At 41.1% G+C, this 11117-nt stretch overlaps 1 long non-coding RNA gene across 4 annotated transcripts; it reads left to right on the top strand.

The window, feature by feature from the left end:
• The first annotated feature begins 7423 nt into the window (after positions 1-7423).
• LOC130197605 (uncharacterized) lies at positions 7424-10770 on the top strand. Of its 4 annotated transcripts, none has more exons than XR_008832510.1 (4): positions 7424-7610; positions 10047-10105; positions 10159-10521; positions 10661-10770. It is a non-coding gene; the product is annotated as an uncharacterized LOC130197605 (long non-coding RNA). The 4 variants fall into 4 exon arrangements; XR_008832508.1 differs by having other exon boundaries at positions 7427-7610; positions 10184-10521; XR_008832509.1 differs by lacking the exon at positions 7424-7610 and having other exon boundaries at positions 9792-10105.
• Positions 10771-11117: the final 347 nt, after the last annotated feature.

Below are 11117 nucleotides of genomic sequence, written 5' to 3' on the forward strand. Positions count from 1 at the left end.
GGAGCGGCGCTGTGAATGTGAACTTTGTTCCTCATTTACAGACAAAGACACGGGCTGTGTCTACTACCGCGCACTTGAGCACTTCGAGCACTGACTTTCAGTGCTCGAAGTGCGCCACACTGACAAAACCAGCAAAATGCAGTGCACTGAAAGTACCCGGATGGTGCACTGCAAACGGGCCAAAAATGTAGTGTAAAACGATGGACACTACTCGCACTAAGCGGCCGCCATCTTGGTGACGTAGCGGAAGAGGAGGAGCCCTTTCGCCAGCTTTTCATTTTATTTCTAAAACAATGGCGGACGAGATGGCTACGGTAGAACAAGTGGTAGACCACGGAGCGACAGACCGTACATGTAAGTATCAGCGGTAATTAAACATTTACTGGTATTAAAATGTACTACTAACATGCCATTCTCAGATTAAAGCCAGCGACATGAGTATTTGGTGGAGTTAACGATGTATATGATGTATACCGACAGTTAGCATACCTAGGTAGCATTAGATGCCATTGGATCTGCATGGCAGTTATGATAAGCTAGCTGGGTAATCCACCACCCGGTCCTCTTGCCAGTCCGACGAAGGTGCACTTTTATCGGACACTTTTCGCTTGACGAGCGGGGGCAGGTGGCGGGCTCCAGCGGCAAGTCCGACGACAGATGGCTATGTCAGTCATCGGACAGTGTTAAACAACGTTAACCAATCGAAATATAAATTTTAATTATGGATTAACAATGGATATGCTCAGTTTAATAACTGGTTAACATGACACCGTGAACGTTTGGCCACACGCCGCCCGATAATTAATACCGTTACGATAGCTATCTAAGCTTGTCCTTCTAGAAATAATTGTAGCTTTCAATCATCGTTGTGTGTTTTTTTAATGTCGTGTATGTATTAATTTAAATGTAATCGTGGTTTGGGACAGAGCACTGAATGGCTATCCTATTTCTGTTTCCTGCCCCAGAGACGTTTCCTGGAGGTGCTGGTGCTGGTCCTCTGCTGCCCTCCCGACATCTGGCTCCAATGACCTCTGGCACCTCACATCCACCTCCAGGGCCTTTAAGAAGATGGACCGCCATCGCGTCTTCAGTATCCCAAAGGACCTCTGCACAACACACCTCGCCTTTGACAGGCAGCAGTTGTAGCTTGGAGGTGGACAGGCTGCCTGAAGGGGGTCATGAGGCAGATGGGTTGGGACAGGCAGGGGGAGCCACCATCCCCAAGGATACAGTATCCTGGTGGAGGGGATGACTGCTCATAGAAGATGGGGCTGTTATTCAGGACCCTGGCAACATGCTCTGAGTCTGGGTAGCCCACACACACATCTATGAATTTGCACTTATAATCACAGATGGCCTGCAGCTGGATGGAATGAAAAAGCTTCCTGTTAAAATAGCAGCATCCTCCGCTGGGGGCTTCACTCTGACGTGGCAGCCATCAATAGCCCCCACCACTCTGCTGAAGGCTGCCGACCCAGCTAGACGGGCGAAGCGGGCAGGGGAAGGGAAGATTATATTAATATGCAAGTCATTTTATCAATAAAATGTTGTCATTGAGGTTTTGTAGTCTTTTATTGCGTTTTCTGATTTATATTAGAATTGATGCATGTTTGTAACAATAATTAATATGCCTGTGTGTTCAATTGCTAATTGATTCCTGTATCAGGGTAAACTTCACTACAACAGAGATGTGTATAAAAGTACAGTCAGTCAAAGTAGGCCTATTACTGTGTGAATTCAAGCAGATGATGACTATCATTTCAGTGGATAATTCTTCAAACTAAATGGAATCTAGGGACAAACATGTACAGATTTGTCATGTTTAATTTCCATATGGTGTGTATGTGGATTGCAAAGAAGAAGGCTACTTCTGACAAAGATAATTGAGAATTTAGCATACCTAGCGAGGAGAATTTAATTGCAACTACTACATGAAGCTATGCTGTGAAGGTAAGGCAAAATCACACAATTAAATTTACATATACCATCTCGACTTCAGCCAGAAGGCGGAGGCTCCTGCCGCGATTGTGGAGGTATCGCAGTTTCCACATGGGGTGGAGAAAGGTAAACAAGGGGCAACAAGAGGGCAAGAAGTGCATTCATTTTGTCAGTTTAAGGGTTTGGGTATCGCAAGCAGATTTGCATACGTCACTCCCGGCTTAATTTCGCGGGTGCCGTGAACAGATTTGCGTCCGTCACTTCCGCCAAGTGGTTAACGTAAGTGTTCCATTTGAGACAGCACTTCATCAGCGACGCAGTTATTGTAGTGCACTGCATTGCAGTGTACTTCGTGAAGTGTGCGGTAGTAGACACAGCCTCTGTTACAACCTGCTCCATGGCCCCTCTCTCTCTCTCTCTCTCTCTCTCTCTCTCTCTCTCTCTCTCTCTCTCTCTCTCTCTCTCTCTCTCTCTCTCTCTCTCTCTCTCTCTCTCTCTCTCTCTCTCTCTCTCTCTCTCTCTCTCTCTCTGTCTCTCTCTGTCTGTGCTGTTTGCTTCGAACCTAGTTTGCTAAGAATAAATCCAGCTTCGTGTACCGGAAAGTCAGGTGTGGCGCAAATTCCTTGGGCGGAAGTGTACGGCGTTTAAAACTGAAGAGTTCCCATTGAGTAGAATTTATAAATTTTTCGACATTGTTGACTTTACTCATAAAATATGATTACATTCTACTCAGTGATTTTGAGCTGATATTATTCAAACAAAAATGAGTAAAATGCAATTGATAAATAATTCAAATTGTATTAAATCAACATAATAATATGCCAAACTGCACACACACATATTTTTTGTGTAAAGGTTACTAGTATTTATTTAGTCAATATTAATTGAGCTCAGTCCCACTTTTTTGAGTGTAGATGGTGGTGTTCGCTGTACTCTTTCCTTTCTTTTTTTAAAATATCTTGAACCTAAAATCAACGATTGGTTGCGCACGCAGGTCCGTTCCACAGGTGCGCCGCACTGTTTTGCCCGGCGTATTTTTGCCTTGGCGTTTTTGGTGCGGCTGCGTTTTTTAGAGGCGTGTCTGGTGTGATCGTGCCCTTAGTTGATAAATATGATGCAGACTTCTTCTTTATTTAGAAGGGAGTATTATAATACCAGGAGTGGGGTTCGAACCCACGAGGGCATATGCCCATTGGATCTTAAGTCCAACGGCTTAACCAGTCGGCCATCCTGGTTATATTTACAGTGTTATTTTAAGGGAAATTTATTTTAATTTTCCTCCAATCTTTAGCAAGATACATTTATGTGTGAGGCAAAGAGATATATTTTTTGTGTTCGAGGTGAACCAATCCGTTTATGACGTTGGACCTCAACCATCTGGCAATTTAGACCTCATCTGTTTGTCAATAAATAGGATGCAGACTTCTTCTTTATTTAGACGGGAGGAGCAGAGAAGAAGTAACAGAATTTTAATAGTTTCAACACATTTTGGCGAGCCAGCCAGGAGGAGTTCCTGTGGTGGATTAGGCAGCACCCACTCTCAAGGAATGACCAATCTAAGACCGGTCTATGGAGGGTGAGCAGTGTGGGGTTTTCACCTTAAAGATAAAGCCCCGCTAGTTAAATTACCAGACCAACTCCAATGACCACAGACTCGAGCGCGTAGTTTTACTTGTCCAAGGAGAATGTCCTGAGCTGTGCCTCCTGCACTCACCCAAAACACTCTGGCTCAGTTCTCCTCGACAGTCCTTTTATTGAAGCAAGTCATTTACACAACACAGCTGAAGTCATTTACACAACACAGCTGGGGTCTCTTCCGTATGAGCTTTACGACCCGACATTCCTGTGTGAGGTGTCGATGGGTATTGGGTGAGAATTGAAACAAACCTTTGTTCCTGTGTCTGCTCATTAACCCGATGTGACCTGAGAACCTTTTTGCTCTCAGAGTGACCGATATAGAATAAACATCACAGCAATAATATGATTGTAATTATTAATCTTCTTCTAATAATTACAACCCTGTGGAGTAAACAATAATTCATAGGGCTTACATTCTTGAATACAAATTGAAAACACATGATCCAAAACCTAACATTCCCTCCTGTTTTTCATTTTTTAGCTTTGTACTGTGTTTTTCTCATATTCAGACCTGGTTAACATGTTGTACACATTGGATGTTGCTCCTTGCCTCGCATGATCAGCTGTTGTGGAAAAGATTTCCCTCTAACAGGATGGTTCCAGTTTACCCAAAATTCGGCTTCACATATCCCATTTCTCAAACCTGGAGCGTGGGGGGTGATATCGTAACCTCCCCCTGCCATGGATGAAAAACATTTAGCCTGCAATCTGCTCATCACTTTGCCATGGAGGTCACCTGGTCAGAGGAAGTAAGCAACACAGAACACATATAGCAATTTGTTTTTCCATATGCATATACAAAAAAACATTTATTCTTCAGCCGTGGTTGTTTCTCTTCTTCGCTGTCCCGACCTCCGGGGTCGTTTTTCAGATGTGTCCATCTTTTCTGCCTTGAATGCAGTTCGTCAGAGTTCAGCAGTCCTCTGACCACTAGGGTCGCAGCAACTGTGGCTACTGCAAGTAACACCTCACCAAGCATTTTCCTAATGGATGTGGCTTAGTTGATCTCTTCACCGGGTTGAGATTAGTGGCCCCTAAACGAACCACCACCCTTTGTAACCGGACTTCACACCACAATCCCGTCGTCTGCCTGGAGAGGTATTACCTTCTTGCAGTGGCTCTGATGTATCCAGGTGTTCCGCTCTGCAATTTTTAACGCCGTTGGAGTGGTCAGCAAGACGGTGAATGGACCTTCCCAGCATGGATGGTGCCAATGTTTTCTTTTCACCACCTTGATGAGGACCTGGTCGTCTGGCTCCACACGGGTGTTCTGGAGGGGAGCAGAGATGTCTAGCCGAGATGTTATTTGTTCGAGCGATCTCGTTGTTTTTAAAAGACGGCTCATCCAGTCAGCTAGTGTGTGCTCCGTCTCCGCCTCATCTACCTCTCTTATAGTGTCTATAATTGGCAGTCTAAACTGCCTCCCTGTCACTATTTCAAAAGGTGACACCCCCTGTGGAGTTAGCGTAATTCTCATCTATGTTTCAACCAGAGACACACATTCCTTGTGCATTCTGTCTGCAACATACTACAAAAGATTTTTGAAAATTTAGTTTAATTGTATGTATGGAAGTGCATATTTATCATCCGTACCATCCCTCCTGTTGAGACATGGCATGGACCATGACTCAAATAGCCAGCTGTGTTGTACAAGCTGCACTCAAAAAAGTGGGACTGAGCTCAATGAATATTTACTCAATAAATACTAGTAACCTTTACATAAAAAATATGTGTGTGTGGAGTTTGGCATATTATTATGTTGATTTAATACAATTTGAATTATTTATCAATTGCATTTTACTCATTTTTGTTTGAATAATATCAGCTCAAAATCATTGAGTAGAATTTAATCATATTTTATGAGTAAAGTCAACAATGTCGAAAAATTAATAAGTTCTACTCAATGGAAACTCTTCAGTTTTAAACGCCGTACACTTCCGCCCATGGAATTTGCGCCACACCTGACTTTCCGGTACATAAAGCTGGATTTATTCTTAGCAAACTAGGTTACCGGTAACTTACTCTGAACGGCAAACCTGCTCCGGTTCAGGGTAGCTTTCAGGATTGATTAAATAAAATTATATTCAAAACTCGGTGAAATTACAGACATTATCTGTAAATTAACAACCCAACTGTTAATTTAAGTATTATGCTAATAATACAAAATAAAAAATGTTGCCCATTTTGTAAAGAAAATGACTATTATTAATACAGTCATTTTACAGTTTTCTTAAATGACATACAAATTCACTTTTTTCATTACAATAAACATATTGCAGTTTTTTTAAGAGTACAAAGTAGAAGAAATAATGATAAGTTTTGATACTTGTTCTTTAGAGGAGCATTATAGGGCGACCGTGAGTATTTGCTGTTGTGTCCAGTGTCCAATATTTGTAATCAGAACTGATAATGAATGAATTAAAATCAATTCTGAAACACTAACATCTTTTTAAACACACACATGCATACACACATACACACACACACACAAACACACTACTCTGCCAACTGACCCTTAACCTCCTATTTGTCTTACATATTATATTTACCTAAATATAATACATTGAGGTCATGGGATGAAATCGCCTCCAAAATCTTAACGAGGAAAATCCTTAAAACCAGTCTTTTAGTTAATTTTTCCACCAACTCAGATATGTGGATCATCTTCAGATTTAAAGAGGGACATCTGAATATGAATACCCTAAAGTTTGGGACTGATAGCTGCAAGTTAAGGGCCATAAAAAGGTCCAAAGGGTCAAATTGGGCCTTATTCTCTTATAATCGCATATTTTTGACAAGTGCAAAATTGTCATAATCTCCTTAATATTAGTCCTGGATATCCAAGATTGAACACAAACACTCAAGACAGGGCCTACAATGAGGTGATGGGGTGAAATTTCCCCCAAAACACCCACAATAGTTAATTGGCTGTCTGAAATCCAGGACTTGAAGAGGGTGTGTGGCTTTGTAAATCTGAGACCCTGTTAAGAGTTTGGGCTGATTTTAGCTTCTTTTTTTCTCAACATGTCAGAGCTTACCTTTCTTTTCCAGGTTGTAACTACTCCCAAATGGGGCCCAACCGGCTGGCAATATATAGCACTTAGTATCCCTGCTTGGTAGTGGTTTAAAAACCGAGAAGACAAAAAATGCACTCCTTTGAAGGTTCACAAGTCCTCAAATGTTTGTAATATATGACAAATCTCAGTTATGATGTTCTACCAGTCTGTTGGACCAGTGCTCTGGACTTCTCCGTACTCTGCTGGGGGAGCAGCATTGTAACTGGAGAAAACCAACCGACTCACTAAACTGGTGTGGAAGGCCGGCTCCATCATTGGCAAAGAGGACTATCCGGAACAGGTGGAGAGGAGGACATGAAGAAATGTTTGTCCATATTGGAGAACCGGACCACCCTCTCCACCACCTACTGCAGGGACAGCGGAGCACGTTCTCCAACAGACTGCTTTAGCTCTGCTTCACAAGGACAAACAGGAGAACATTCCTGATACAGGAGAACATTCTTGATAGAGGAGAAACTTCCAGATACAGGAGAACCTTCCTGGCAACTATTAGACTTTACAATAAATCACCTCTGGCCAGATCCTCCTCAACTTGAACAACATCAATGAACATTGCACCACTTTCACTTTATATACACTTAGATACAGTGTATTTACTTTCATTTTTTTATTATTTTTTATTTCCTTTATTATTTAACTTCTTAAATGTAATATGTCCTGTCCTACTATTTTATTGTATTATTCTAAGAATCTAGTTACTAGAGAAGAAAACAGCACAGACAGAGACAGACAGACAGCCCGTCCAACAGAGAGAGAGAGAGAGAGTTCAAAGGAGAGGCCAGGTGTCAGTGATCAGTCTGATCACAGCAATCAACACAAAAAAAGCAGATTGAACTGTTGAACCCGGTTTCGCGCCTCTTCTCCGCAGTTTGAGCTGCGCGCTGCTCTCCGGCTTCAGTGACTCACGAAACGCCACAGAGGGAACGACAGCCTCCTGACATGACATCTCTTCTTGAGGTAAGAATGCCAACTTAATTTAATTTCAGAGAGTAAAAGTTGTATTGAACGGGCAACGTTAGTGACACTGAGGTTTCTACTCGGCTCTCTGGTGAGGAGTTGAGCTAGCCTCGTGTGAGCTAGCGGGTAGCTACTTTTGAATTCGAGGCATGGTGTTCTGCATTTCTGTGTCGCCTTGGGCGTCAAAAGTAAGTTAACTTAGCTATCTGATGGTTAAGTGTTTTCACGTTTCTTTAACATCGTCGATGTAACGTAGGTTGTCGGTTTCTGTGTTGAACGAGCTAACATTAGCTTACTTCATATGTTAGCTGAGGTAATGTTTAGCTAACGCTCGTGTTATAGGTTCATTAGTGGCAGGTGGGTTAAGACACCTGAGGGGTCACGTGCTACACACTTCATCTAATAACCACGATTTTATTGAAGTGCTTTGAAACTGGTTCCACGCAGACATGTATAGACAAGCTCACATATACCGGAGCGGTCAGTCCGGACAGTCACGTGACCAGACACGTTATTGTACGTGTCTGTTAACGTGACGTCGGGACTCTGTTCACGTGACGCTCTTAACTTGATGCTGTTGACTATGGAGGACTTAAAATGACTTAAGTATAAATAAATAAATAAATGAATGCATGAATAAATACAAGAATAAATAAATAAATGCTTAAATAAATGTATAAATGAATAAATAAATGCTTAAATAAATAAAATACAGGAATGAATGAATATAAGTTATAAATCAACAAGACATCTTTAAATAAATATATTTCTGTATTTCTTCATTTATGTATTTCTCTATTTATGTGTCCACACGTATTTCTTCATTTATTTATGTGTGACATTTACGTGTCCGTATATTCAAATGAGCTGGGCGGTCCGAACCTCTGTCTCAAGCATGATTGGTCACAGGAGTGTGATGCACCTGGTGTGTTGTGCTCTACTACTTCTGCCTGGCACATTAAGCTGAAGTTGACTCGCTCAGCTCACCGTTAGCAGAAGTTAGCCTAGACAGCTTTTTGACTTCAGCCGTTTATCAATTCCAAGAACACTGAGTACAGACTCGTGTTCTTTTGGAGTCTGGTCTTTGAAATCTGGTCTTGTGAGTCTGGTTTTGGGAGTCCAGACTCTCGAGGACGCAGGACGGTCTTTCTGGTCTTGTGACGTCACCACATCAACTGTTCTTGCGCATGAATTTACTCCAATTATTCACTGTAAAATACTTTACAGTGGAGTAGAATGTGTTGCGGTGTTCACTGTTTGGCGTAGGCTACGAATAAACGATAATAAATATACAACGTCTCGTAGCTTTCCTGACCCAGGGTCGCTACAATATGAAGTTATGAATCTTAACCCTGAGTCAAATTGACGTAACGTTATCTTTTAGTAAATAATAAACTCGTTGTGCTCTATAGATCCTCCAAAACCTAATTATATCTCATGTTTAGCCGCTACGGAGACGTCAGAGCCAGCGGAGCATTTCAAAAAGTCCTGCCGAGATCAGGCTTCTCTCGGCGGCCACACAGCGCGCTGAGCGCCCGGAGCTCAGATGTCCCGCGAGCAGGACCTCAAATCTCCATCGCATATCCTTATTAGGCTGAATCTCGATAAATCGACCACAGATTTGATGCTTAAACTACTAACTTCACGGCTGAAAACATCCTTAAATTACATTCCGTGACTCAACAACAGTAGTATTTAGAATGTACAGACAAGAATGCATTATAAACGCTGTTCGTCTACAGATCCAAGTGCTAGGGATCGATTGCTTCTGTCTTGGTCCCTGACTTGACCAATCCTGTTCAACAATGAGGTTCGGACCGCCCAGCTCATTTGAATATACGGACACGTAAATGTCACACATAAATAAATGAAGAAATACGTGTGGACACAGAAATAGAGATATAAATAAATGAAGAAATACAGAAATGTAGAAATACATTTATTTAATGATGTCCTGTTGAGTTATAACTTATATTTATTAATTTCTGTATTTATTTCTGTATTTATACATGTATTCTTGTATTTATTTATTTATACATTTATTTAAGCATTTATTTATACATTTATTTAAGCATTTATTTATTTATTCTTGTATTTATTCATGCATTCATTTATTTATTTATTTATACTTAAGTCATTTTGAGTCCTCCATAGTTGACGTGGTCGGGACTCTGTTCACGTGACTGTTGTTAACATGACGCTTATAACTGCGCTGTGGCGGACATGACAGCTCACAGCTCCTCAGAAGCTCCGTGCACCGTGAGCTGTCCAGTGAGGGGATGGTTTCATGATCAAATCTTCATTTACTGTCCACATTATCAGATGAGGACGTCACCAAAGAGTGTCCTTTGAGTCAATGTTTACATTTATGTACAGATAATTAAGAACAATTAGTTAATTGTAAAATGCTAATTATTTTCTCCTGCCACCTTTCAGACATTATAATCCAACTTGGATGGAACAACTTCGTGACCTTAATGACACCCAGCAACACGGTGAGATTATAATCCATTTAAATGCCAGAAGCAAGCAATTATTTGTTTTTAAGATGTTTTTTTCTTTATTTGTGTTAGAGCTAGAGAGACACACAAGCACCACAGGGGAGGATCTGCAGCAAAGGGCCCACCGGAAATCAAACCTTGGCCGCCATGATGACGACAACATGGGGCACTTGAGTGTGAATCTAGCCTTTTCATTTTTATTTACAACATTAGCATTGAAAAGAGCAAAAGTTGATGCTTGAGATGATTTTGTTTTTACTGAAGAGGATGTATGTCCTCCCTTTGTCCTTTATCCCCTTACTCTTTCTTTTTAGGTGTGATTACGACTACCAGCATGAACCTCAACACCTTCTTTGCTGTTCCACTAGTGTGACCCATGATCGGATACAAGTTGTCAAGGATAAACGGGAGTAAGTTGTTTTAAGTTCAGTGTCTTAATTTAACAACAGAATACATTTTTATTGTTCGAACCACCTAGTCATGTTGTAAATGCTATTTAAAGTTATATTATTGTTAATCTTTTCTGTTTTGTCTTTTTTCTGGCTGTAGAGAGAATCATGTCAGCCCACAGACAACCGGTTGACCTGTGAGTCTTCAAGCAGTAATGATGACTACTCCTGCCTTAAGTTCCAGTTTCCTGGACATCATGTCGGCATGAGATTCTGGACCCAATGAGTTTTTTTTTTTTTACAGTGCGTTTACAGTCACATGGTTTTTTTCGAGGCTTTGTCTGAGTTTCAGTGCTGCAGTTATTTACCATTCAGGGTTGTTCAGAAACATCCAATTTGTCATTCTCATTTGAAGGGCTTGCTGCTGTGATTCTTTTGTGTACACCAGGATTTCTTTGTATTTTGGCATTTTACACAAATGTTTTTGAAAGATGGTCAGCAAAGTTGCACAAATAAATGTTTAACTGCTGTTGTCCTAAATGTGGTAATTTGTTAACTGTTCCTCAGTACATTCTTGCAAAAAGAAGGCATGATATTAAGTAGATTCTACATTTAAA

This window comes from Pseudoliparis swirei, chromosome 8 (assembly GCF_029220125.1).
Source record: "Pseudoliparis swirei isolate HS2019 ecotype Mariana Trench chromosome 8, NWPU_hadal_v1, whole genome shotgun sequence".
NCBI lineage: Eukaryota > Metazoa > Chordata > Actinopteri > Perciformes > Liparidae > Pseudoliparis > Pseudoliparis swirei.